Raw genomic sequence first — 24,585 nt, 5'->3', positions numbered from 1 at the left:
TTGTAAGAACATCTACATTTTTTATTTAACATAGTAAATTGAGTTCATCATTCATTCTGAATGCCTAATTGAGTAAGTCTAAATTTTGAAATTTGTTTATCAAAATTAGAAAAATTCCAGAAAACTTTCATCCCAATTCTACGGTTTTATTTAGAATTTCTGGAAAAAATTTCAGCAAGCAGTTTTACTGCTTATTAAGTTTTAGTATAATAAGACGCAAGTTTGATGTTGCTTAAAAATACCATACATTTTTTTTAATTTTTTAGCGGGCAGTGTTACGCTTTGTAAGTTATTTTTATTTAGAAGTAGTAGTACTTTATGTAGAGGAAAGTGCATAACAAAATCAGCGGTGTTTTTTAGCAAATTTCGAATATGCAATTCATGGCACAAATACATGCAGATATTTTTCATTGCCTGCATAAGAGCGACTGTTGGTAGAATATATTATTTTATTTTCCTCCTTGTGATCCAAACTTAAAACCTATTTTCTGAATGTTCCTCATAAAAACTCTAGAAACTTATCGCTGTCCTTAGGTTAGGAAGCAACTTAAATCCATGCGTTTATACCCACACCACAACGGTGCTTTTAACTTATAAGTGCTCATAGAAATCCCCATAAAGCAGAACCTGCATACATTTCTCGCCTAAAAAGACCAATACCATGTTTCTGGTTTAGCATTTATTCAGCGGTACAATTCATTGTCATAACGGTAAAGCAAGCAGTTACACGCGTATGTATATTAACCAGCTGACTCATCGATTTGCATTTTCACATAGTAGACCCATAATTATTGAGAGCAGCTACAGCATTTCTTTTCTGCAAAAACGAAAAATAAAACAAAAGACGTTTGTCAATATTGGACTTGTGACTTAGCTATTTTACATGTTGTGACGAAATTAAATCGCCCATTTATGTGCGTGTGCATAATCAAATGAACTCGTTTCCTCAACACCGTAAAGCTGCTGAAGCGTTACTATGAACGGCTGAACGCATTTGGTTGAAGCAAAGTTGATTTAAATTTTAAATAAGGAAAAACATGATTGAGGCATAAATGTCAAACGAGAACATTGAAGTGCGTTCGAAGTGAGTTAATCAACATAATTATTTGAAATGGACGTGGCTGTGAGTGTGTATGCTCGCATGCGTACAGGCAGCGTAGTCATACACATATATATACGTATGTAGGTATATAATTTTACACGTATTTATTGTGAATCATGCGTTGGCTAGAAGTATTTGAAGAATAAAAGATAAGGGAGGAGGTATTTTCTTTTAAAATGATTTATGCGAAATGGAATAAAAATGAAAGCTAAATAGAATTAACTGAAAAAATTAACAAAATGAGAATAATAGAGTTGAATATAATGAAATAAAAATATAATATAATAAAATAAGAAAACAAAAAATAAAATGGAAAAAATTTATTTGAAATAAAATAAAATGAAGTTAAATTAAACGAAAAAAATTACATCAACAGAAAGTATTAAAAAATTAAATTGAACAAAATAAAATAAAAATAAAGTAAAACAAAATAAAATTGGATAAAATATAATAAGAAATAAATAAAATAAAATGCAACTCAATTAGATTATATTAAATCAGACACAAAATAATTACACTAAGATAAAACAAAATTAAATCAAATAAAATAAACTTAAATTACATTGAAAGAAACTAAAATACAAATAAATAACAAAATGAAAAAATAGAGTAAAAAAATAAAATAAAATGAAAAACCATTTTTAAAGAACTCAACAAAAATAAAATAAAAAAAATGAATAAAAGGTAACAAAATAAAATAGAATAAAATGAGAAAATAAAATTAGAATAACTAAAGTAAAGTGAAATAAAATTAAACCGAATTAAAAAAGAAAATAAATGGAATAAAATGCAACAACATAAAATAAAATCCTTGAAAATAAAAAATAAAGTAAAATATAGTGCAAAAAATAAAATTAATCAAAATGAAAAAGAATAAATAAATAAAATTTATATCATTAAACAAAATAATATAAAATGAGAAAATATACTAAAATTAAATAAAATGAAAAAAAATTAAATAGTTCAGTAAAATAAAATACAAAAAAATAATTAATTGAAAGAAACTAAAATAAAATAAAGTGAAATAATGGATTAAATAAAATTCGACAAAATGCAATAAAATTAAAAAAAAGTAATTGAATTAAAGGAAATAAATTTTAAAAAATGAAATTAAGGGGGCACATACCTGTAAAATTTCGAAAAAAAATCTTTTTTTCATGAAATGTTAATATAATATAATTCTTTAACGATATGTCAAAAAATGTTTAGAACGTAAATTTAAATATTTCTTATATTATAGATCGTCAACCGTGACGACTCGATTCTTTGCGTTCGAGTGTGTTTCAAGTTTTCGAAAAATTTTCAAAAAAACAAATTTTTCGAAGCAAAAATAGTAGGACAATTCATATTATTTCGCTAATTTTTTTTTCATTTATTGTTAATTCATATACAAATTATGACATTAATAAACAAACCAATTTTTGGTTTTTTGTATTCGGGTCACTGACGCCGATGCTACAATGCCCGCCGATTGAGAAGAAATTTTTTTTTTATTTTTGTTCGTAAAAAAAGTTAAATAAAAAGCCAAACAATTTGAATATCGTTTTTTATTTTTTTATTGTAAAAAAAAATCCTGAAAATACCCTAAATTTTCGAGCTCTAGACCACCGGATCCCCTTAAATTGACCACCGTCTAGCGTTCTCCGCGCTCAAATATATATTTATATAGAGATGTTGTTAAAATTTGTTTAAAGTTGTTTTAAAAACCCAACAAACAATTTTACGGGGAAAAATCATGTACATTTCTCGCCGCAATTTTTTTTATTTTTTTTTTTGCGATCTTGGAGTAATAATAGGTTCACATATAACTAGATTTTTCACTTTTTCCAGCTTAACTCCAATTTCTTTCTCGAAAGGCGAGATTATAAAATAATCTCAGATTATAAATATACTTTTTGCTGTACAACGGTGTGATTTCTGTGTTGTCGATAATTATTATTACAAATGTAAGGAGAAACGTCAAAGTAAAAACTAAACAAAATTGATGCTGGCAAAGAAAAATGGTTCGTACACATAATTTTATTAAAATTTTTGTTAGGTATTATTAATTATACAGCCATTTTGCAGAAAAAAGCCTTTATCCATAGACGCTCTGGTCTGTTATTGCTTTTGCGTTTTGCGGCCATAATTTTTGGCAACCTTTGCAGAGGACTATTTTCGCCAACTATCTATTACTAGCAACAAATTGTACAATCAAATTAACTATTGCTTCTATTTGCCTTTTCTTTATCTCGTTAGTAATAATTAAGGGCTCACGGTGGTGCAGAGCTCGAAAATTTCGGGTGTTTTCATGAATTTTTGTTTGCAATAAAAAAAAAATGAAAAACCATATTTAAATTTTTTAGGCTTTTATTTAACTTCTTTTGCATACAAAAATATTTTATTTTTAATTTTAATCATTTTAAAAATAGCGCTGAAATTGACCCTCCCGAAAAATTGGACCTGAACGGTGTTGTCCATTTTGGCTCTTCTATTTATCTGAAACACGCTACGCCCCGGGCGAAAAAAATTGACAAAATCGCGCGGTTTTGAACTTGACTTTCTAAAAATCTGTGTTTTTTCAGTTTTTTATAAAAAAAATATAAAATAATTGTAATAGTAATATGATTCTAATAGGGCCGATAGCCATTGATGTGGTGACCAACATATTAAAATTTCAGACGATCGGTTGAATAGTGTTTTTTTTTTTTTTGTTTCACAACACCAGGCCGAAAAAGTCGTTTCGAGATAAATGAGTTTAAAATTTGAGGCACAGGAGCGCGCGGACCGCTCTCTACCTAGTTAATGGGCTGTAAAAGTGATAATATGATGAATTTTCGCATGAAAATTTCACAGTATATTCTTCAGATACAATACTTTCGAAATATCAAAAAAACAAAAAATCAATTTTTTGAAATTCCTAGACCACCCAGTCTCCTTAAATGGATTGTGCTTTCATGCATATTTAATTTCGTTATTGCTTCATTTACTAGGTAAAGTAAAGAGTTTATTATTTTAGACTTTAAAATGATTTGACATATTGGGTTTGCATAAACAAGAACTAAAGCAAAACTGTAGGTGTAAAAGCAAGCAAAAAAAAAATAAAAAAATCATATAGGAAAATTTATTACTAAACAATGCAGAAAGTGTATAAAACCACTTAGCAAATAGCGAGCAAACTGCTTTCAATAACAACAAATTGGCTACCGCTATACAACTGCCGTAGATAAATTTGTAAATGTCACACTTTTACAATTTGCATTTTAAAGAGACAATTGAATGGTTTTTCTGTATCCACTTTTTTCTAAATAGGTTAACTTTTCATAGAAGCCATGATACAAGCCACTCCAGTTGGTGTTACTACACAAACAAATTCATTACCTGATATTAAAATTCATAGCAATCATAATTTTTATTGCACTTAGTCTGATTGGCTTGATTGAATGTTTTTGTTTTTATTTTGAGAAGTAACTACAAAGTGGTTATGAAACGTGCTTGTCACTACAGCTCGGTACTTGATTGCCGTCAGTTAAATTCCTGAATATTCGCTTTTCGGGTATAACATCTGAGTTTATGCGTTTTTTGTCTGAGGCAATCGCGTGCGAAGAAATTAACTACTCCATTTCCAAATCTGAGGGACAAAGAGAGGTCAATCCATTCCAATTTCCAAAAGCAGCCATACAAAATTTATTTTTTTGTCAAAGCACAAAAAGTCTTTAGACTGCTGTCTCTTGATATCCATTTACCTAAGATGCTCGAAATTCGGAAATTGAGAGGCTGCTCAGTAACACTCCGAGCGGGTGCAATGGATCTTAGATAAGCTTTCTCCCTGTGCCTTATTGCATTGTGAAGAAACTGCAAGATATAAACCAATATAACAAAAATCGTACGAAGACATATATATTTTTTTTTAATAAAAAGTAAGCCACTAGAATTTTATAGCCTGTGTTTTATTAATACTGTTTTATAAATTGTTGATTTCGGTCTTTTCAGGTCGAAAGCGTTAAATCGCTAGAAGAGTTTCTCAAAATTTCATAAATGCATATAAGTGTGTAAATTGTAAATATGTAAGCATGAAAAGGTGAAGTCTTATTCGGAGACCCCAAACACCAAAAACACACGCAGTCACATTTATTCAGCGTATTGAGGCATAAATTAGAACGTGTCGCCACTTGTGTGTCACAGCTTGCCACAGCAGCTACTGTACGCCACATTTTTAATGAGAGCAACATGCAAACTGCAAATTGATATGAAATAAAAACATAAAAATCAAATGAGAGCGCAACACTCACCAACAGCAAAAGGCAAGGAGTAGAGTTGTGTATAAAACCTTGGTCAAAAAGTTCCCGGAATATATTTAGAAAATTCAAAATGCAAACGCTCAAAAGCTCCTCACCAACTGCAATGCACTTAAAGAGTAAGATCGGGTATTGTGTAAATGAGCTTAGTTTTGGCTCTCCAAGCTCCAAAACGTCTTTTAATAGAGCAATGGGTTTCACAAAAGAAAATGTAAAGATGTTTTTCGATTTACTTCAGCAAGAGTATGAGGAACATAAATTTCCACCATCTGCTATACAGAATGTGGATTTATATTTATCTAAGGCTAATAATTTTTTTTTTCAAATAGTCAACCAAGAAGGTCATTAATTAAATTTAAAAAAATATATAAATAAATTCATTGACTTATTATTAACTCTTACAATTGTTTTTGGTGATTTTATATAGTGGCCCACTTTACCCTTTTCATCAACTTTTAAGGTGGTTTTGGTTTTTCTATATTATCAGACGAAAACGATTATCTAGGGTATATTTTGCAATAAAATGTAAAGATAATTCAAGATCTGTTAGAAAGAAAAAAAATCGCTTTTTCATTACGATTATTTTGGCAGAAATTAATATCAAGGTAAAATGGTGCCCACAATACCCGACTTTACTCTACCAGCGAATCCAGCATAATCTAGCGAATCTATGATTTAGTTTTCGAAACATTTCTGGAACTCTATTTTCAGTACACCCAACAGAACTGCCTTCTACTTTTCCATTGCTTCCTTTCGCTTGTTAAAACGCATTCCCGTAGTGGTTTCTTGACTAAATCGGACAGAAAAAAAATCACAGGAAGCCACATCAGGTGAATTTGATGGCTGTTGGAATGTATTTGCTTCGTTCTTGTTCAAAAATTCACGTCCAATGAAGGCACACTGAGACGGTGCGTTTTCATGGTGGAAAATTCACAATTTGTTTGCCCCCAAATCGTTTCTTTTTGGGCGAATTACTTCACGTAACCATCTCATAATGCCCCAAATAATAGTTCCTATTAAAGATCTCACCTTCTGACAACAATTCAAGGTGTGCACTACCGTTGTAATCCATAAAAACCGTGGATGCTTTTTTTTCTGACTGAAAATTACATGTTTTTTTTGTTCTTAGTTCATTCGGAGTTCTCCACTCACTCGTCTGATATCTGGATTGCGTGTTGTACTCATAAACTCACGTCTCATCGCCAGTAATGATGAATTTGGTAAATGTTGGGTCGGCTTCGAAATCATGTCTATGGCGTTATCAACGCGGTTCCTTTTTTGTGTGAAGTTCAGGTTCTTTGGGACCAACTTTGTAGCGACAGGTTGCTAACCCAAATCATTAACTACGATGCCCTGAATGGATCCATAAGCAATGTTCAAATATCCGGCTCTTTGACGGTTCATTTGTGGTTATTTATTTACTTTTCTTTTCTTTCGCTTTAGTGATGTTGTCATCAGTTTTCGACGTCGGTAGCATGCCATTACATTCGTCATCCTCGATGAATTCACGATCTCTTCTGAAGCGTTCATGCCACACGTAAACGGCTGTTTTTGCACCATTAAATATATTTTTAACACAAAATTTAATACAAACTGCTTGTTGCAAATTAAGCTGTAAAATATCGAAAACAGTTGCAGCGGTAGCTTAACTCAAGGTGGCGTGCCTTTTACAAATGTCAAGAAATGGTGCTAAAATTTGGTCAGAAATGTTAACCACAAATGTCGCAACCCAACAAAAAAAGCAGCAGAACACAAATCAATTGACTTAGAGCGTCGCCTGGCGTTTTTTTCGAGAACTTTTCGATCAAGGTGGTATACGAGTATGTGTGTGTATATGTAGCTTAAAGTGACGTGGCGTGGCGCGCGTGAAAAATGTCACAAAAATTTTAAATAAATATATCGGTCAGCGCACGCACGATTTTTGTTTTGCATGCAAAATTTAAATTCTGTTTTCTTCGTGTACAAATGTGTACACATACATAAACAAAAGTAGAAACGTACATATGTATATATGTGCATATGGGTGTATCAACGTGCTGTCTGTTTATGCACGAGAATATTTTTATCAGCTTGACGGCCGCAACAGCATTTAGCACAATTTGTCTGTTGTAAGTGAGGCAACGTCAAGCTGTTATATAACTGACCTCATGCATACGTTTTTTTGCTAAGAATATTCGTTTTTTTTTTGGTGAATGGTTTTTTACTCGGTGGCAATCGCTCTGATTGTGTCAGCGCCAGTCAAGTCAGGCATACAAAATAAATCGCGTGACATATGTGATGCTGGCGTGATGGTGGAATGAAGCAAATGTAGATGGGCGAATGGATAGGTTGCATGCATCTGAAATGTAAATTTATTTTATTTGCTAACAATTTTTTTGCTTTTTCAAAATTAACTCATTCTCGATCTTAAAATAAAAAAGCACTACTCAGGTGATATTCGCTTTAAAGGCTCTAAGGGTTTGTAAATTGTGAGGAAGGTATACATTTTTTTGGCATTTTAGCTTTGAGGTGACCCATTGGCAACGCTTTAAGAAATAAGTGTTATCATGAAATAAGTCTTATGTTAAGAGTTATCGTGTCCGCGAAATCAAAAATTTAGTTTTGAAAAAAACGCGTCTAAAGCCGGCAAAGAATAGAGTCCTCACGGTTGACGATCTATAATATAAGAAATACTTAAATTTACGTTCTAAATTTTTTTTATCATATTCTTAAAGGATTATATTAACATTTTATAAAAAAAAATTTTTTTGAAATTTTACAGGTATCTGTCCCTTAAGCAAAGCAAAAACAGTAGAATATTCCACCAAACAAATTTCTATTAAGAAAAACCTTTCGAAATAGTCTTTGGCTGATCTGCCATACGTGAACGGATAGATTAATTTTTGTATATATTATACATAATCTTCAAAATAATAGCCATCGGTAGCGACACATTTTTCCCATCTCTCAAGCAATTTGTGGATGCCGCGCCAAAAAAATTGGCCATCTTTGGCCGCAAACCAATCAACGAGTCATTTTTTAGCTTCTTCGTGAGAATTGAAGCGCGTGCGAAGTGCGTGGCCCATCGATGCAAACAAATGATAATCGGAAGGCGCCAAGTCTGGTAAGTAAGCCGCATGCCCCAACGGTTCCCAATCGTACGTCTACACCAATTCCCGGGTCGCTCTTTTGCGATGTGGCGGTGCATTGTCACACTGTCAATTCATGCGGCACCCATCTTCCGACCTTTAAAATCATGCCCATGTCTTTCAAACGTTTGGAAATGGTTTTTTGGGTCACTCCTAACTGCTCTGCCATAATTTCTTGCGTTTGACCATCATTTTCATCCAACAATGCTTGCAATTCGGCGTCCTCAAACTTTTTCGGTCCTCGTACTCCACGCTAAAATCACCACTTCGGAATTTTTCAAACCACCTGAAGCACTGTGCTTTACTTAGAGCATTTCCACCATAATTCTACAAGCATTTGATGAGCTTGAGAAGCGTTTTTCTTCAATTGATAACAGAAAATCAACGATGTCCGCAAACCGTACTTTGAAGGCACGAAATTCGACATTTTTAAGAGCGACAAAAATGCATTGTTGTATGAAACGTAACAAACAATGAACTGAATATTGTTGACAGATGACAGACGAAAAAAACAATACATTTGGGAAGGTTTAAAAATACTCCTAGCGACATCTATGGACTAATAGCTGAAAGTCTCATTTCATAGATATATACCTGGTATTGCTAATCACTGCACATGTGAACGTACTGCTGAACGATTTAAAGATCACGGACGCGGAGTCTTAGTAATAATTCTAAATAAATTCTAAACATTGTTTGTAAACAAAAATTCTGCCTTAGAATAAATATTAGATATGGAACTCCTTTTTTTCTGATCTCTGCCTCTTCACAATTTGTCTAATTTTCACCTACAAATAGCGATACAAGAAATTGCTACTGAAATCGTAAACATATTTGAAGTGATTTATGCTGTTTAGTAACTTTTAAGCGCACCATATACGGCACGCATTAAGCAGGAAATTATATTTCCCAGTGCGTTTAATAAAGCGCGACGTGACCTTTTGCACAAATTATAATACTTTTATAGCAAAATCAGCACAACCAGCGCGGATAGCACCCACATCGGCAGCCATATAAAAAATAGAGTACAAAAAACATAAAATAACAAAAACAAAAGTGATTATTTCACTCAACATGTAACTGGAATTGTAATACAAAGTTGTATTCACAAACAAATAAAAATTATTAAATTTCAATTACGGAAGATATCTTATTTTGAATTGTCTTACAAGACAAAATAAAACAAGCACACTTTGATTTAGTGCTGATACCCTAAGTACCTACATAATTTTATTCATGCATAAGAGTCTCTATGCATATGAATGTGTGCATGTATGTCTGTATTTTGTATGTTTGTGTAATGCGAATGTCGATATGTTCACCACAACTCTGATTTGATTTACCTCTGTGTCTTGCCTTTGTGGTTTGATAGTCCACTGGATATGCAAATGTAATACTAACGCATGCACACATCCATGCAAACATACAAATATCTATGAAAACATACAAATATCTATGCAAAAACAAAGTACAAAATCTATTTGTGTAAGTGTTATTGCAACCGCGTGATTACTTTACCTTTTCGAAGGCGAGTGGGTGTTCCAGGAAATGAATTTGAGCGCGTGAGTGCGTGTGTTGGAGGGTCGAGCAAAGAGACACAGAGATTATGTAAACAAATATTATGCAATAACACTCATGAAACACACGCATATACATATGCAAGTGATACAATTTGTTTATTTATTTCAATTAAAATACTTTTGTTCGATGGATTTTTAACAGTTGCTAACAAATATATTTTTTGTTTCACTTATTCAACTCTGCAATCTGACTTAGAGCTTTGAGCTGCTTTTACGTTTTTAATAATTTGACTGGCTGTAAAATGGGCATACAATATTTTTTGAGCAACGCATTTAAAAAATGTGTCTTTATTTAAGGGGATACATACGTCTAGCAGCGCCAAAGATGCTAAAAGAAAAACTATTTTTAGAAGGGATAACAATAGAAATAAATGTAAACAAATTATATACTTTGTTGATTGGTAATTAAATTTTATAAAAAAATTCATTCTAATTTTTCTTTACAAAAATTAGTATATAAAAAATCACGTGACCCAAAGTACAATGAAAAAGAATTGCTCCACGGTATGCATAATTTCTCCTTGAAATGTTGATGGATCTTTAAAAAGTAAAAAAAAAATCTTATAAAACAAAGTTATAGTTGTGGTCTGTTGAGCCGGCATTTACGGCATTTTAAAAAAAGTAAGCTTTTTACGTCATAAATTTCATACTTTAATTATGTTTATAAAATGGAAAAAAAAGTTCAAAAATCCGGCTCGACCGAATATTGAGAAAACACTTTCGAATATTTAAAACAACTGCATAAAAAAATATTATTTAAGAACTGTATGAACTATCATACCGCAAAAATTAGTTTCGAGAAAAACGAGTTTAAACTTTCAACTGCCTCAAACGAAGGACATCAAACTCTCGTCGGGCAGCTATATTCTCTACCATAACTTTGTATCTATGGAGAATTTTTACAATTGACTTCCACAGAAATACGCCTAAAACTGTAAAGAATAATAATCTGTAAAAAAATCGATTTTTAGAAAATTCTGGCCATATGTAACCCCTTAAACAAACTTTTTTAATATGAGTCAATAGCATCTTTTTGTATTCCGCCCCTATTTGGAGAGAGAAATTTATGTACATATTAACCCCTTGGGTGCATTTGACACCTGAGACACGTCATGCACTTGTTTGACCTAGGAGCGAGTGATTTTTATTGTTTTTATTAATTTTTTTTTTTTGCAATTCTTATTACGAAAAGTCATCTGAATACTATAAATGTCACTAATATTAGTTAAGGGAAAACGAAATCTAGTATTTTCTCATCAGATGGCTGTAGTGATCTATATCGCATAAAGTATCGATCAAACAATTTAGAGTTATGCTCGTTGTCAAGGTGAAATTTTATTCTAAAGAAATTCTTTTGCTGTTTCTTGTTTGCTCCATTCAGTTATGAGTTACAGGGTGTTAACAATGGAAGTCAAAAAATGGAAAATTTGGTGCAATTTACAGTTTTTCTTCAATAAAGGCAAAAATACAAGCCAGGCCGCTGAAATTGGGATTGGTGTTTATGGTGCCGATAATATAACAGCTAATTATGAGCAACTTTTGTTTCGTCGATTACTTTTAGACATTTTAGATGTTACAGAAAATATCGATAATGTCCATGAAATCTCAAAAATAATCGAAATCGACCATAAAGCAGTTTTTAACCGTTTCCACGAAAATAATTGATTTCTTCTCTCTGAAAATAAAATAATATTATAGAAATAAATGAATTCTTACGTAAAGTGCACTTTTTTCATACTACTCCAAGCAACCGAAAAGTATTTTTTTCCAATAAATTCGTAACCAAGAGGTTAACTAGCATCGCCCGGTTTAAAAACTTCCAGCAATAACAATTCTCAATTAAATAAGGTTTATTTTTATTACTTGCAAGGAAAATGATGGGCTCAGAAAAAGTGATGCGTGACGAAATTTTTTAACGATGTTGGACCTTCTACATTCAATACTTGCCAAAACCAATGAAGAAGGCAAGAAATTTAAAAATATACCTGCAGTACTTAAAAATGAGTTATAAATGTGGCGCATTTGCCAGATTTTTGAATACAAATGCAGGTAACTACATAGGGGTCTGGTGAGACCTGGGTGCCCAATCGAAGGGCTAATCGATTTTTTTTAATTATTGCGGTATAAAGCTTTGGTATGCTAAGTTAAACTTGTTGTTATTACATGGAAATATAAAAATGAATTATATGATATGCATCGTGAATCTCCGCTACTTATTCTACTTCACTCAACAAGGGGTTTTGATCCAGAAATCCAGAAATTATTTAAGGACCTCGGATGTACGCACAAGTTAAATGAAAATAAGTATGGAGAATTACAGTCCTGAATTCGGGACTACTTCATAAAAATCCTGGCATTATTTATTAACTTCCTTCAAGAAAAAGTGTTGGAAAGCTTTGCAATAAACTTTTAATCATAGAAAATTGGCATTGATGCAAAATAAGAAAATTTAAATTTTGTATCTTTGTTAACGGGCATTCACATCTTAGCGTTTGAGAATTGGTTTTTTTTCCTTGTTCACTACCTCGAGAGCATAGGGCCTTGACAAGACTCAGTCTTGCGTTGGTTTCGTTAATTTATTTTGCTTGCTGGCAGGGTAGGTGATTAGTCTGGCGCTACCAGTCATAAGTAGTGGAAATGCCCACCTGTCGTTGCTTAGGAACAACTCCTTCCTACTACTTGGAGCGCCATCTGTGTTTAACATTTTTCTGCCAGAAGGATCACACAGATGGTTGATGACTTCGCTAAATTTGGTGTGCCTGCGCTAGTATCGCGATTGCTCGCTTCCTCTTGCTGGCGCCACTGATTCAATGTGTAACTTTGTCTTTTTCTTTTGTTTTTTGCTTGTTTTAGCAGCCACAATGCAAGTAATGCGCTGACTTTTGTGCGAGAGAAAGGAGTGGAAGGATAAGGTTGTTGGGGTTGAGAAATGAAATTATTATTTTTTTGTTTTTGTTTTTATGAAAAACTAGGAAAGTACATAGTTTGTGAAAGTACGAGGACCGTGCTTTACATGGGATTCAAGCCCACAACCTCTGGGATGGTAGTCTATTACACTTGCGCTAGACTACTGAGGCCGTTCGAGAATATATGCCACTAATGTTTTTTCCCTAGGATTTTAAAAAACTGTTCCACAATGTAAAGTGAGAGATTCATACTTTCTGTGAATGGAGTCGACCTTAACACTCTACCTACCGTGTGCACGTGTTTGTGCCATTCGAATATGCCGATAGCCGTTAATTTTAATTTCGAATCAAATAAAATTAGATTCATTTTTTTCAGCTAGAATTTTTCCGGATTGCACTTTTCAGGTATTCTTTTGTCACGTCACATCATTGATGCATAGTTTTGTCTATTTTTCTTTTTAAATTTCCAATTTCAAAATAAAGATTTTTAGAAAAAATTAAAGTAGTGATAAAATGAAAGCTTGAAGTGGCTTACATTCTAGTTAATATTTATAGTTTTTTTCCTCTGACCATGTTGCACATTTTCTGCAAGCGAACACCGAAAACAAAATTATCGAAATTACTAACGAAAGGTAAGGTACTTCAAACTCATATTTCGATTTACTAAATTGTAATTTGTATAAAACTGTGCACCCAAACTTTTTTTGTATGAAATTTCGATTAACATTTTCTGAAATTTTATGAGGGGGAAGTCTAATCTGGTCGTTAATATTGACCATCCATTGTTGGCTATTCGGAAAATCTCCTCCCCCAGCTTTGTGGTGTACGTTTTGATTTTTTTTACAATAATTAGAGGAACCTACAGTTTTATGCGGCCTCCGTATGGGTGATGGTTTTTTATGAGGAACTTTTTTATGATAGAAATATGCTCGAAGACTTAAAGAAAAATCTTCTTCTATCATTTGATTTTTCTTGGACGGGATTCCAAGTTAAGTACCAACCTATTTGGTTACGTCGATCAAAGAGATAAAGCCCTTTCTCCGGCTGTACTTTGGAAACTTAACTTCGGATGGCCTTGCAGTGCATAGGAAAGAGTAGCTTTTTCAATTGACTATTTGAGAGTGAGGAATGTGTCTTCGGTGAAAGAAACGATAAGAAAAAGCATAGCTGGCTGCATACTTAGAGTCCAAACGCATGATTATTAAACCCATCGTTTACACTTCTTCCACCCAACTGGCACGAGAGGTGCAGTTTGCTTGACGTACGGATCACTTTTTTTGTTTATTCTTTTTTTGTTTTGGCGCTGAGTCGAAAAAGGTATGTGTTTGCTAAGCTTCGAGGTCTAAAAATCGTCAGCTCTATATACAAATTTATCAACTGAAAAAAAAAAATCTAGAAATATATATAGTATAACATTATCATTAATTTATTGAGGGGAATTAGTATCGCTTTCTTGATTGCAAAAGTGCTGGCATGAAAAAACTAAGCAAAACATGTTTAGGCTCAACCAAGCAACAATTAGTCATCTAACGACTAGGATAGGGCCGTCGTAATTTAACTTAAAAGACCAAATATCTTTAGTAACCATGTATGCTTTTCTCTCAGCCCACAACTCACTTCGAACCACCAGCCATGCATTGAAGTGCAATTGAACTGGGACTTCTCTTATGCAGCTAACTAACTATGGTTAGGTTTCACACCAATCGGTGCTAGAAGAGTGAACAAATGTAAATAGAAAATACAATTTTTTTAAAGCGACCAGTTCGCATTACCCTACGCGTCACATTACCAATAGGAAGCGTACGATTTTCTCACTTCATCTGTATCATTTTATTTCACGTAATTTAAATACTCGTACTTATTGCGCCAACGTCTATCAATGCCTTACCCCGTCTGTCTGTCCACCTACACATTTCAGTTCCCATTTTGCATTCCCTGCTTGCTTACAGCCATGCAGCCACCAATTTGCACAGCTTAATTTTGTAATTGATATCATTAATGAAAGGAAAGGCGCACACAGTTGTTGCTGTTACAACACCGAGAACGACCGCATTACGTAGGCGACGTTAATGCTGTAAAAAACCTTCCCCAAGCACCGCCTTCGCCACCAGCAACAGTGACAGACAAATCTCAACCGCCACCGCAACTGTCACTGTGCGCCCCAGCAATTTTTGCAATAAACAAATTATGTTTTTTTTTGCTTTGTTTTGTGTAACAATTTTTGTTTTATATTATTTTCAAATTATTTGTTTCACATCTAAAATTACAATGTGCTTTAATTTTTCTACAATTGCGTTGCGTTTGGGGGCTTTGCAGGCGATTTAAGTGTTGGCACAAAAGACTTAAACCGCAAACTTGATTTCAATTTGTATTTGTATTTGTATTAAATCTTTTTTTTTGTTACTTTAGTGCTTTTTTTCTTTATTTGCACGCTATTTGTATGTGACGAATGACAGTTGAAAGCGTAACGCAATCGCTTAGTGACTGTTCGCCTAACCGCCTGCAACTGTGTTGTGCTGTGCTCTGCTGTGTAACTGTATGCCCAGTGAAGGTCAATGCAATTACGGTTAGACGACGGAAGGTGGCAACGGCGGCGATTGCGGGCTAAACTCCTCATTGCTAGTCGCATGCAACGCTTGTGAACTGTATTGCAACGTACTTTTTTTTTTGCTTTTTTCTTCTTGCGTTCACTTTTCGTCATTTTGGTTGGTTCTTTTATTTCATTAACCATTTACCGCCACTTGAGAGTCACCCATTCATTCAGTCATTTAAGTCTTTGTATAGTTTCGCGTTGAATTCGCTAATAATAACCAAACAGTCAACTAAATTGCCTCTATGGTGACAACAATCAACTCAGTTCAATTCAAAGTCACTAATTCACTCTCGGCCAACTGGTTGCTGTTTTAAGTATAATTTTTGTTATATTGAATTCGCAAAAGTTAAATGTTGATTGCAAAGTATATTGAAACCCAGCGTTGCGTGTCATCAAGGGGCTATTGTAGTTTCTGAGCAAGTTGAAGTTCACAAAAATTATTAGTTTGATTGCATATTCTCGTTTTTTATTCGCTGATATTCATTCTTTTGATTTTATTGAGAAATATCAAGGAAGGTTTTACAAAGTGTGTAATTATATTCGTGCTTGAAATTATGTGTACTTGCGCACATGCAATAAGTATTGTAAGAAAAAATCAAAAAAACAAAACACAAAATTTTTCAAAAGTGTCGACACTCATCGCATTTTTTCGCTGAAATAAATTATATCAAATTATGGAACTTTGACAGTCAAAGCCAGAAATGTTTCTATTGTTATTTAAAGCTAGTAACAGAAGTAAGCATACACCGGATACGTTTTCAATTTTCCCCCAATCGATTCCTTCAAACAACCTAAATTATTAGCAAAATTGGGTTTTATTTACATGAATTAAATACAAAAATCATATTTAATCCAAATAATGACAAAATTTTAAGAAGCAACAAAATTATAGCTTTTTATATTAAACTTTATAAAAATTCATGTCTCAGAAGTAAGTATACATTTCATCATATTATGAATTTGTGAAATCAAAAACAAAATAAACATAATTAAAATCAAATCCTAATATTTGGTAGGATAACCATTAGACTTTACAATCGCTTTAAGTCGTGATTACATTGATTTCACCAAGTTTTCAGTTACAGCTGGTGATATTTTATTCCATTCCTCTTGAAGGACGTTTTTCAGTTGTTCCTCATTTCTAATCGAATGTTTACGTATTTGCCGCTTTAAATGTTCCCATAAATGTTCGCTTGGGTTGGTATCCGGGGACTGTGGCGGTCTTTTCAGCTGTTTTCGCACATTGTATAACAGCCACTCTCGTACAATGTTGGATGTGTGCTTGGGGTCATTATCCTGCTAGAAGAAGAACGATCCTCAAAGGCCCAATTTCGTAGCGCTTTCTTTTCAATTATTTTTCAAAATATTTAAATAACCATAATATTTTCCATAAATACCAAGTTTCCAACCCCGTTCGCAGCCATACATCCCCAAACTACCACAAAGCCCTCTCCATGCTTCACAGTGCCGGTCATATTGTTTGGATCCAATTCTGCGTTAAATTTTCTCCAAACGTTTTCACGGCTATCAGATTCACAGACACTGAACTTACACTCATCGTGATCTTTTGTGAATGAAATCCGTTTACTCCGACTGACACTACTCACGCAGCGCTTTTTCCTAACACTGCGCCCACGATAACCAGCACTATGTAAAACCCGGCGAATAGTTTTGGTGCTAAATTGTTTACCAGTCTCATTTTCAACTTCAGATTTCAATTTGGTGGCACTTATTTTGGGGTTTGTCCTGATTTTCCGTACGACTAAGCTTTTTTCTCTGGGACTTAAGAGCGGCGGACGCCCACAACGCTCTTTATTAGTGGTGCTTCCCACACTTTTATATTTATTCACAATCTTTTGAACTGTAGCAAAGCTCCTATCTATCAAAGGACCGATTTCTCGCAATGATTTATGTTCCTTGTGATGTATTATAAGCAGTTTTTTTAAATCATCAGAAAGCTCTTTTCCCTTTGGTGCCATTACTAAAAATGTCGCAAAAATTAATACAAAACGTACTTCCCTTTTTATTTTTATACTCACTTTAATTATTTCCTTTTAATAGCTTTAACTTTTTTAATCAATACGTAAAAGTAAATGTTATGCTGACTGCACAATCGTTTGCTGTATACTAATTTTTACCTAAAATTTACAGCTAAATTAAGACGCATATGCAGGCTTATCCCAGTACATGATTACCATGTGTGAAATATTTTGATTAAATATTAAGGAAAGCGTCAGCGTCAAACCATAACATAAATCAGGCTCCTGTATACTTATTTATGTTACTAACTGTAAGTGCATTTCTAATGGTTTTAATAGGAACTAGTATTGGCTGACTTGTCACAAAGTCTGTTGTTGCTAAATTTTTGTGTTATAAATTGAAGAAAAATATAAACTTTAATTTCTAAATAGAAATGACAGAAAATAAAACGCGCACAGTCCGCATCAATGATGGGTTTTGACTAATAAATTATTTATTTTGTAACTTTACTTATTTTTTACAAAAACATTTTTCTAATAGCGGTCGCCCCTCGGCAGGCAATGGCAAACCTCCGAGTGTATTTCTGCCATGAAAAAGCTCCTCATAAAAATATCTGCCGTTCGGAGTCGGCTTGAAACTGTAGGTCCTCCCATTTGTGGAACAACATTAAGACGCACACCACAAATAGGAGGAGGAGCTCGGCCAAACACCCAAAAAAGGTGTACGCGCCAATTATATATGGGGCATTCTTCGCCAACCGGACACCCCCATCTGCCCAGAACAGTTTTTATAAAAAAAATTTTTCCCTATGCCGAAATAAAAGCTTATGTCATGTACTTTAATTTGTCATGTGGCACTTTTTAAATATTCAAGATGGACGACGAATATTGACAAATATGTTGGAAAACACCAAAAAAAATGAAGTAGTTTGTTAAGAAAAGTAGAGAGAGAGATTCTGGTGCAACGTTCGACTGTTTCATTAACAGCACTAGTTCTTGATGTATTTCACATGTCAAACGGTACAGAAATAATTTGAACAAATTAAAGAAAAGTCTAAACGAATAAACTATTAAAAATAAATCTGTCAAACAGTTCTTTTTAGAACTATTATCGCATCTGTTGTCGATATCGCTAAACTTCGTAAAACATTGTTTAACAGTTTTATTGACAGCACAAGTTCTGTATATGTCTTAATCGTTAAACTGTCTGGAGATTATTATAAAAAATTCTGAAAGAATAAATTAATATCTAATACCTGTCAAACAGTTCTTTTCAGAACTATTATCGCCTAAAAAATGTCGGGAAAATCGAGAAGAGATCGATGCATTAATCCCTTTAGAAAAGTAGGTCCATCTTGAATATTTAAAAAGTGCCACATGACAAATTAAAGTACATGACATAAGCTTTTATTTCGGCATAGGGAAACATTTTTTTTATAAAAACTGTTCTGGGCAGATGGGGGTGTCCGGTTGGCGAAGAATGCCCCATATATATATACACTTCAGATCCTCCTTCAATCAGGAACGAGTTTTTTATGTTTTAAAAAAGCAATATAAATTTTATAGAAATCTACCAGTTCAAAAAACATAGTTTTGAGAAAAACGCATTTAAACTTTTGCTACTTGCTCTCGAACGCTCCGGAGCGCCCGAGCCCCCTTTTTTAATTGTTGAAGAACTTAAAAAGTATTGGTCGGATTTACTTCAAATTTTCACGGAATATTTCTAAGATAGCATACTTTAAAATAATGCAAAAAAAAATACAATTTTTTGAAAATTCTGACTGCCCCTAACCTCTTAAGTTATTTTTAGCACTCTTATTGTTTGTTTTCGATCAGTGTTGCTAAGACTCAAAATAAGGAGCCAAATCATTCCTTCTAGCTATTGAGTGATCCAGCTATTAAATTAGTCGACACCAGAATTTAGTGGCAGAAAAAATAAAGCTCAGCCACATTGAAAATATTAGCTGAAGAAAGTCAGCCGATTGATTCAAGTTTTTAAAGCTGCCTAAAATATCTTTAAAACCCTAAGCGCCTTATTGCAAAAATAATAAATTTAATACTTTACAATACATAGGGTGGCTAGGTTTTAAGGGCCGGTGTTGATTTTGAATAAAATACAATTTTTTTAAGAAATTATTATCATTTCTCTTTATTATAATAATAATAGTATAGCTCAAATACGTATGGAGCAAAATATTGGCCAAATGACCGCCGCGGCCTCGGCGGCACACCTACATCCGATGGTCCAAATTTTCGATGACGCCGAGGCATAATTGAAGTTCGATGCCGTTAATGTGCCGAATTATCTCATCCTTTAGCTCTAGAATTATTGCTGGCTTATTGACGTACACCTTTTCTTTCAAATAACCTCAAAGAAAGAACTCCAACGGTGTCAAATCACATGATCTTGGCGGCCAAATGACATCGCCGCGGCGTGAGATTATTCGGCCATCAAATGTTTCGCGCTAAAGAGTCATTGTTTCGTTAGCTGTGTGACAAGTGGCACCGTCCTGTTGAAACCACATATCGTCCACATCTATATCTTCCAATTGGGGACATAAAAAGTTCGTTATCATCTCACGATAGCGAACACTATTCACAGTAACTGCCTGACCGGCCTAATTTTGGAAAAACACGGCCCAATGATGCCGCCGGCCCATAAACCGCACCATACAGTCACTCTTTGTGGGTGTATTGATGTTTGGGGAATCACTCTTCCATTATCATTCGCCCAAATGCGGCAATTTTGTTTATTGACGAATCCACTGAGGAGAAAATGTGCCTCACCACTGAAGATGAAGTGCGCGATATGCATTTTGATTTGAACGCCCGTTTTCATAATAAGCCTGAATAACTTTAACACGTTGCTCGATTGTGTATCTTTCCATGGCTCAAATTGAGTTAATCTGAAATTGAAAAATTTTGAATTAAATGCAGAAAAAAGCTTGAAGCTTAGGTGTGGTTTACATTCAACACCGGCCCTTTAAACTTAACCACCCTTTATAAGCGGAATAAATAGTAAAGGCGACATATGGCTTAAATTTATCATTAAAAAATTGATTTTTAAGCTTAGTTTTTTTTAAATTACTTTTATCGATTTTTTTAGGCAGCAAGAAATCAACGCCTCTCACAATTTTATGGCATGAGCACAAATGCATATTTATTTGAAAACCAGGATTTAATGCTCTTGTAAATTTGTATAATTTATTATGCCCACTTTTACAATATTTTTTGCCTCATTTTTTTACATCTGCACCAAGAATTCAAATTGATTGCTACACATTTGTCTATGCTTGTTCACAACCGCTCGATTTACCTGCACCACCTTCGGTCAAGTAGAGTCGGTCTCTCAGTCAATCAGGCAGCCACTCAGCCAGCCACTCATTCAGTTAGTCTGTCAGTTAAAACTATGTAGACTTACACACAAAAATATAGCGCAGGCGAGCCAATACTTACAGATTTCTTGCTGAGCATGCGCACAACTCCAACACTTTTTGCGACTACTGAACTACATCAAATTGGTATAATTAGAGCTTAATAAATTATCGCACACTTTTTTCTTCATTTCTATCATACACGCAAGTTTGGCTTTCATGCTTGGAACGATGCACAAAAAAAGATAATTATTTGTATGTGCTTTTGTATTCCCTGTCGAGCCAAAAAAAAAAAACAAAAAACTCGTTTCTTTGTAAAATAAAAGATTCAAAGTCAAGTTCAAATCAAGTTTAAAATTCAATTTTTAACTACCTCTGCTATACAGAGACTTTTTAATGCGGTTGGGGATTTATTTCAATTTTTATACACCAAGAAATATATGCATATACAAACGTAATTGTATTCATGAAAATGATTGATGTGTGAATTTGAAACACGAAGCAGGAAGAGTATGATTTTGTGCCAAAGAAAATTTCCTGCCGTCCGCGGAGAGTTTGTGGATATGTGATGAGTTAGTTTATTTATGAAAAAATAGATGAATTTAAAAAGCGATTAAGTAATACTTTAATTATTTATTGAAAAGAGTAGTAATTGTAAATAATTATTCCACTTAGAAATAATTATTCCATTAGAGAAAACAAAACAGAACAAGCATAGGTTGCTAAGGCATGCAAGATTAAATAAAAACATTGTTAAATATGGAATAAAAAAAAAATTACAGAAATGAGACGAAATTCTGGAAAAACAATCCCAATATCCCAAATCCATATAAAATTGGATTTTCTTTTTGTTTTTGCATTTTCTTAAAGTATAAAATCTGAAAAATATTGTGTGAAAATTTGAAGTGAATCCTACAAATACTTTTCGAGATATTCAGCAATTAACAAAAGGCGCTCAGGCGCTTCATAGCGTTCGAGAGTAAGGAGCTGGATGCTGCACATATGAAAGTGGCACATAAGCGCGATAACGATAACACTCGAGAAGGTAGAAAGCTACATAGGCAAGAGCAAATCGATATTTTGGAAGCTGCTATGATGGCTGAAGCACTATTATATGGCCCAGGAATAGATGACATAGTGTAAGCAATTAAATAATTCGTATAACTCCAAATAAATCGATAGCAAAGCTTTAACTGCGTTTTTCTCAAAACTATAACCTTTTGCGGCCGTCGTAGCTGAATGGGTTGGTGCGTGACTACCATTCGTAATTCACAGAGAGAAGGTCGGTTCGAATCTCGGTGAAACACCAAAATGAAGAAAAACATTTTTCTAATAGCGGCAGGCAATGGCAAACCTCCGAGCGTATTTCTGCCATGGAAAAGTTCGTCGGCTTGAAACTGTAGGTCTCTCCATTTGTGCAATAACATCAAGACGCACGCCACAAATAGGAGGAGGAGCTCGGCAAAACACCCAAAAAGGGTGTACGCGCCAATTATTTATATATATATGTTTTTTGAACTGGTGATCACTGCAACTTAAAAACCGCTATGTAGTTTTCAATAAAATTTATACTGCTTTTGAAAAACATAAAAAACTCGTGCCTGATCGAAGGATTTTTCTTTGAAAAATTTCGTTTTTTTTAACAATTAATTCTCGATTTTTTCTCGAAAATGTGAAAAATATTTCCTGAGGCCGCCATATTATTAATTTTGAAAAAAAAGCTTGTATCAGGCACAGGATTGTCTATTAATAAAACTAATTTCTCTTATCCGATTCATTTAAGATAAATCTCCAAGGACTTGTGATGATCACCGCAAGGGATTTCTGGAGAAACGAGCTCCACACAAGCGGCAACAACTTTTACAAGTATCAATTTTTTTGTTGAAATTTTATTAAAGTCAAGTCGAAATTTAATGTATCAGTGCTATGTTTTCATTTTTGTAAAAAAAAGCAATTGACTAACAAAAAAAAAAAACTTTTTTCGGGCCTCTGACTACCCAAAATCCCTTAAATTTGTATAACTGAAAGCATTTATTGATCCAATTCTTTTATTTAAAACCTTAGTAATATCTTCACCCTGTTGTTGTCCATCTCTCGCACAATTCTCAGATTCCTTTTCGAAAAATTAACTCATATTCTGAAGTAATCTTTGAATTGAGTATTCACAAAAAAGAGAGAAAAAGAAATGTATCTAGTAGCCATCCAAATTCTAGTACGTAACTCAGTGTTCCAAAGCGGGTTGTCTGATTGCTACGGCTGGTGGTTCAAATTATTTGGGTACTGTGCTACTGGAGCTTTAAAGGAAACCAAACTACTGTTAAAGTAGACACGAATTCCTTCTAAAGATCGAGAGCTGTAAGTGACCATCCAATGACAGGCGGCACGATAAATTACAAAAGCTTGGCGCCCTTACAGAAGTTCTGCATGGAATCAGAATTAAAATACATTTCTCTATTCAGTATCCCCAACAATAAAATAATGAAATTCGAGCATATATGGTACATATTTCATTTATAGTCGTGCCCGAAAATCAAGCGATTGCCTCTTCACTCGGTTTGCTTGAGCTTATCTTCTATCGCCCAGCTCAAAAGCATCAGGTCCGGTCGATATTGATCTTCAGTAAATGGCTGAAATTTATTAGTTGCCCCAGTTATCTCTCACATCAAAATTACCATTTATAAGTTTCACGTTCCCCACAAGCACTCGTTGACTTGAATTTCTTTCGTTCATCAGGTTTTATTTATAGTGATTTTTTTTAAGTATTCTTTTTTTATCTTATTTTACTTATTTCATTTCAGTTTATATTATTTTTTTATTTCTATTTTATTCATTAAACTTTTTTCTTCAAATTTTTTTTATAATATTTATTTTTGTTTATTCTTTTTATTAATTGTTTTCATTTAATTTAACTTATTTCATTTGTGATTGTTTTATGTTAGTTTGGTTGGATGGATGGTGATTCTTCCAGAATCCAACTAGCGCTCCCGCACCATTTTGTTGCCAAATCCTCGTTACAAACTTTTTGAAACAGTAATTTACAGCAAGACTATATCCAGTATGTGCGGCTTAAGAACCTTATTAGGTTGGCCCAGGATTAATATCCTGTCCTGTCATAGAGGAAATGGAAGATTGTTTAATTTTTCTCTGGTTCTTTACAACTGTGACAATACGTTTTGTGAGGGATGCCCATTTATATTAGTTTATTTTATTTTATTTTATTTTATTTTATTTTATTTTATTTTATTTTATTTTATTTTATTTTATTTTATTTTATTTTATTTTATTTTATTTTATTTTATTTTATTTTATTTTATTTTATTTTATTTTATTTTATTTTATTTTATTTTATTTTATTTTATTTTATTTTATTTTATTTTATTTTATTTTATTTTATTTTATTTTATTTTATTTTATTTTATTTTATTTTATTTGAGCTTAATCCATCTCGGCTATTGCCGGAGATTACACATCCCGGATAAAATTTTCAAGGGATTGTGCTCTGGTGGAGCGTAGTCCAAGTTCTACGCCCATGCGATTGCTATTGCTTAAATATTTAAAAACCTACGAACTATTGCACATGTGTCCAGTATGGTCGACTTCTGCATGTCTTCTAAGAGGTGTTGGCAGTCATACTTCTTCAAGTTTT

At 33.4% G+C, this 24,585-nt stretch overlaps 2 protein-coding genes across 8 annotated transcripts in view; one reads left to right on the top strand and one right to left on the bottom strand.

Moving 5' to 3' along the window:
* The window catches only part of LOC129249415 (pneumococcal serine-rich repeat protein), a 221,395-nt gene that overhangs the window by 108,695 nt on the left and 88,115 nt on the right, over window positions 1–24,585 (top strand). The window lies entirely within an intron of this gene.
* The window catches only part of LOC129248683 (uncharacterized), a 42,997-nt gene that overhangs the window by 15,144 nt on the left and 3,268 nt on the right, over window positions 1–24,585 (bottom strand). The window lies entirely within an intron of this gene.

Source organism: Anastrepha obliqua, chromosome 5, assembly GCF_027943255.1.
Source record: "Anastrepha obliqua isolate idAnaObli1 chromosome 5, idAnaObli1_1.0, whole genome shotgun sequence".
NCBI lineage: Eukaryota > Metazoa > Arthropoda > Insecta > Diptera > Tephritidae > Anastrepha > Anastrepha obliqua.
The sequence above is the reverse complement of the archived record's forward strand: the minus strand, read 5'-3'. Positions and strand labels throughout refer to the sequence as shown.